Source organism: Bison bison, unplaced genomic scaffold (genome assembly GCF_000754665.1).
Source record: "Bison bison bison isolate TAMUID 2011002044 unplaced genomic scaffold, Bison_UMD1.0 scf7180017864304, whole genome shotgun sequence".
Taxonomy (NCBI): domain Eukaryota; kingdom Metazoa; phylum Chordata; class Mammalia; order Artiodactyla; family Bovidae; genus Bison; species Bison bison.
In genome coordinates this window covers 14,275,266-14,280,637 of record NW_011494876.1, presented here as the reverse complement: position 1 = coordinate 14,280,637, position 5,372 = coordinate 14,275,266, and the positions used below count along the sequence as shown (strand labels likewise).

The 5,372-nt window shown below is 41.1% G+C and overlaps 1 non-coding gene across 1 annotated transcript; it reads right to left on the bottom strand.

Annotated features, from left to right (window-relative positions):
* Positions 1-4,764: 4,764 nt before the first annotated feature.
* On the bottom strand, positions 4,765-4,837 carry TRNASTOP-CUA. The gene has a single exon. It is a non-coding gene; the product is annotated as a tRNA-Tyr (tRNA).
* Between the last annotated feature and the right edge of the window lie 535 nt (positions 4,838-5,372).

Genomic DNA, 5,372 nt, shown 5'->3' with positions numbered 1-5,372 from the left:
TATTCATTTTATGTATTTGAGTGGTTCTGTATTAGGTGCAGGGCTTCCCAGTTGGCTCATGTTAGAGAATCTACCTGCAATGCAGGAAACCCAGGTTGCTTCCTGGTTTGGAAATATCCCCTGGAGAAAGGAATGGCTACCCACTCCAGTATTCCTGCCTAGAGAATCCCATGGACAGAGAAGCCTAGTGGGCTACAGTCCATGGGGTTGGAAAGAATGAGAAAGACAGAGCATGCACGCATGCGTGGTAGGTACATATATGTTGACAAGTGAAAACTCACTTCTTGTATTTATCCTTTTATCATTATATATTGACCTCCTTTATCTTCCTTTACGGCCTTTGTTTTAAAGTCTATTTTGTCTGATATGAGTATTATAACTCCCACCTTCTTGTCATTAACGTTTGCATGAAACACCTTTTTCCATCCCCTCTCCAATCTACATGTGTCCTTTGCCCTAAGGTGAGTGTCTCATAGGCAGCATGTTGTAGGCGGTTTTTGTTTTTTAATTTGCTGCTACTCTTTTTTGGTTGGAGCTTTCAGTCCATTGATACTTAAGATAATTATTGATGCCTATGTATTTATTGCTATTTTAAACTTTGTTTTCTGGTTGATTCTGTTTCCCCATTGTTCCTTTCTTTTTCTTTGTAGTTTGATTATTTCCTTTTATTTTATGCTTTTGTTGTCTTTTTGGTTTTTGTAAACTTATTGTATGTTTTTGATTTGTGGCTGCCCTTTTTCAAGTATGTCTGTCCCTTCCTATATCTGCTTGCCTGGGTCCAATAGTCATATAGACTTGCTCCTGCTGCTGCCGCTAAGTCGTTTAGTCGTGTCCGACTCTGTGCGACCCCATGGACTGCAGCCCACCAGGCTCCTCTGTCCATGGGGTTTTCCAGGCAAGAGTACTGGAGTGGGGTGCCCTTGCTTTCTCCTCATATAGACTTAGACACGTTAAAAAAAAGAATCTGCATTTTCTTACTCTCCTTCCCCACATTTTATGATTTTGGTGTCCTTTTCTACATCTTCATATTTACCACTTTGATATTCTTTGTGTTTGTCATCACTTTCACAAATAGGGATTTTTTTTCTTTTTGATCTGTATACTAAGTGATTTGCCGTAAGTGATTTTTTTCTTTCCATATTTTCTTGTTCTTTTTTATTTAGAGAAGATATTTCAATATTTAAGATGGATTTAGTATTTACTTTTCTGAGAAATTCTTTATTTCTCCTCCTGTTCTAAAAGTGATAATCTTCTGGGTAGACTATTTTAGGTTGCAGATTTTTCCCTTTCAAGACTTTGAATATACTTTGCCATTCTCTTCTGGCCTGCAGTGTTACTATAGAGATATCAGCTGATGGCCTTATGGGGGAATCCCTTGTAATTAACTCTTTGTTTTTCTCTTCCTAAGGGAAGAGAGGGAGGATTCGAATCCTTCCTAATTTTGCCATTTGTATTATCATATGTCTTGGTGTAGGTCTCTATTGGTTCATCTTGTTTGGAACCCTCTGTGTTTCCTGTCCCTGGATATCTGTGTCCTTCTTTAGGTTTGGGAAGTTTTCAGCCATAATTTCTTCAGATACATTTTCAATTCCCTTTTCTCTTTATTCTCCTTCCGGAATTCCTACTGTGTGTAGATTGGCACACTTTATATTATCCCATAGATCCCTTTTATTGCTTTCATTTTTTTTTCATTTGTGCTTTTTTTTTTTTTTTGATTGGGTTATTTCCATTCTATCTAATAGGTCATTCATTCTTTCTTCTGCATTATTCATTCTTCTGTTCATTGCCTTGAGCTCAGCTTTTGTGTCAGCAAATGAATTTTCTAATTCTTCTTGGCTCCTCCTTATAGTTTCTATTTCCTTTTTTACAGTCATCTGCATTTCTGTCATTAGTCTTTCTTATTTCCTTCAATACTTTCATTACCTCCATTTTGAACTCAGTGAGTATTAGACTGAAGAGATCTGTGTCATTGTTCTTTCAGGGGAATTCTCTTGGTCTTTGAACTGGGAGTTGTTCCTCTGCTTCTTCATTTTTCTTCTATTTCTCTTACTCTGTGAAAGTGAAAAATGAAAGGGAAGTCGCTCAGTTGTGTCTGACTCTGCGACCCCATGGACTGTAGCCTACCAGGCTTCTCCATCCATGGGATTTTCCAGGCAAGGGTACTGGAGTGGGTTGCCATTTCTTTCTCCGGGGATCTTCCCGACCCAGGAATCAAAGCCAGGTCTCCCGTATTGCAGGCAGACGCTTTACCCTCTGAGCTATCAGGGAAGTCCTCTTACCCTGTGAGTTTGGGAGAAATAGTTATCATCTATAGTCCTGGATGGTTTTTTATATGAGAGAGTGCCTGTGGTTACTTGTGTGAGTTTCATGTTTTTTGGCATGAGGGCAGTTACTGGTTTGGGTGCTTGCTGTCTCTTTCCTCAGCGTGTGCTGCCCGTTATCCCCTTGGTAGGAGATGCACAGGTGCGTGGCCTGCACGGGCTCCAGGAAGGCGGGGGCAGCTCTCGGTGCCCGATCCCAGGACCCTCAGCAGCAGTAGCAGTCTGTGTCGGCCTCTGGAGTCTTAAGATGGCAGCAGAGGCTCACACCCACCCCTGGAGCGTGTGTAGGTGGCGCCCTGCTGCCTGAGAGCATGTGAAGAAAGCAGCTCCTGTGGCAGTCCCCCCTCTTCTTGTGCCCCCCCCAATAATAGCCCAGGCTCCTTCCCACACTCCCTCAGTTGTGGTGACCACACCTAGCCCCTCAGGCTGTCCCCACACAGCCAACCCCAGTCCTCTCCTGGGTCTGACCTCTGAGGCCCGAGCCTCAGCACCCAGCCCCTGCTCACCCCAGTGCCAGTGTCTCGGCTGGAGAGCGGACTTCCCGGTGTGGAGAAAGCTTTCCATGTTTCCCGTTCCCTCCCAGGGACTCAGGGCCTGTCCTGATTCCTTTGTTTTTTATTGTCGTTGCACGGTTACATGGAGATTTTCTTGCCCTTTTGGAAGTCTTGGGTCTTATGCCAGCATTTAGTATGTTCTGTGAAAATCATTGCATCTGTAGATGTATTTTTGATTTATTTGTGGAACAAGGTGAACTCTGTATCTTACTTCTCAGCCATCTTGATCCATTTTTTGTGTTGTATTTTAGATTCAGCATATAAATGATATCATAAGTATTTGTCTTTCTGACCTGCTTTACTTAGGATGGCAGTCTCTAGTTGTATCCATGTTGCTGTGAAAGGCAGGATTTCATGCCTTGTTGTTGAGCAGTGTTCTATTGTGTATTTGTGCCACATCTCCTGTATCCATTCATCTGTTGATGGACATTTAGGTTGTTTCCATGTCTTGGCTATTGTGAATAGTGTTGCTATGAACATAGGGGTGCATATATCTTTTTGAATTATAGTTTGTCTGGATATGTGCCCAGAAGTGAGATTGGTGGATCATATGCTAATTCTATTTTTAGTTTTCTGAGGAACCTCCATTACCCTTTACAGTGGCCACACCAACGTACATTCCCAAGAACTGTGTGGGAGGGTTCCCTTTTCTCCACACCCTCTCCAGCATTTGTTATTTGTAGACTTTTTAATGATGGCCATGCTGACTGGTGTGAGGTGGTGCCTCATTGTAGCTTTGATTTGCATTTCTGTAATAATTACGATGTTGGGCATATTTTCATGTGCCTGTAGGCCACTGTATTTTGTCTTTGGAGAAACGCCTATTTAGTTCTTCTGCTTATTTTTGATTGGGTTGTTTGGCTTTTTGTTGTTGTTGAGTTGTATGAGCTATTTAAATATTTTGGAAATTAAGCTCTTGTTGGCCATATCACTTGCAAATACTTTCTTCCATTCCATGAGTTCTCTTTTTCTTTCACTTATGGCTTCCTTTGCTGTGCAAAAGCTTGTAAGTTTTATTAGGTCTCATTTGTTTATTTTGTTTTTATTTCTATTGCCTTGGGAGACTGACCTAAGAAAACAATGGTACAATTTATGTCAGAGAATGTTTTGCCTATGTTCTCTTCTAGGAGTTTTATGGTGTCATGACCTATATTTTACTTCTCTAAGCCATTTTGAGTTTATTTTTGTGTGAGAGCGTGTTCTAGCTTCACTGATTTACATGCGGCTATCCAACTATCCCAGCGCCATTTGCTAAAGAGACTGTCTTTTTCCGATTGCATATTCTTGCCTCCTTTGTCCAGGATTAATTGGCTCTGGGTTTGAGGGTTTATGTCTGTGCTCTCTCTCTTCTGTTCCATTGACCTCTGTGTCTGTTTTCGCACACACTGTTGTGATTACGGTAACTTTGCGGTATTGTCTGATGTCTGGGAGAGTTATACCTCCTGCTTTATTTTTTCCCATAGTATTGCTTTGGCAATTTGGGGTCTTTAATGTTTCTATATACATTTTTGTATTATTTGTTCTATTTCTGTGAAAAATGTCATGGATATGTTGATAAGGATCATGTTCAGTCTGTAGATTTCTTTGGGTAGTATTGCCATTTACCAATATTAATTCTTCCAACCCAAGAGCATAGGATATCTTTCCATGTCTTTGAATCCACTTTAATTTCCTTTGTTAATATTTTATAGTTCTCAGCATAAGTCTTTTACCTCCTTGGTCAGATTTATCTCTAGCGGTTGTTCGTGTGTTTGTTTTGATGCAGTTTACTTTGTCTTCGTTTTTGCTCATTTCTGTATTTGGTGCTCTGGGTCTTAGCTGTGACACGTGGGGTCTTTCATCTTTTACTTGTGGCATATGAGCTCTTAGTTGCAGCTTGTTGCCTGTAGTTCCCTGACCAGGGATCAAACCTGGGTCCTCTGCATTTAGAGTTCAGAGCCCTAGCCACTGGACCACCAGGGAAGTCCTGGTACAATTTTAAAAAGTATTTTTTAAAAATTACCTTTCCAATATTTCATTGTCAGTGTAAAGAAATGCAACCAATTTCTGAATGTTAATCTTGTTTCCTGCTACTTTGCTGAATTCTTTTATTAGATCTAGTGGGCTTCCCTGGTGACTCAGACAGTAAATAATCTGCCTGCAATGCAGGAGACCCCGGTTCGATCCCTGGGTCGGGAAGATCCCCTAGAGAAGGGAATGGCTACCCACTCCAGTATTCTTGCCTAGAGAATTCCTTGGACAGAGGGGTCTGGTGGGCAACAGTCCATTGGGTAGCAAAGAGTCAGACATGACTGAACAACTAACCCTTCCCTTTTTATTAAAGCTACTAGTTTTACTTTGGAGTCCTTATTAGTACTTTCTATATGTGTTATGGGGAGGCCTTACAAATAGCTGTGAAAAGAAGAGAAATGAAAAGCAAAGGAGAAAAGGAAAGATATAAACATCTGAATGCAGAGTTCCAAAGAATAGCAGAAGAGATAAGAAAGCCTTCTTCAGC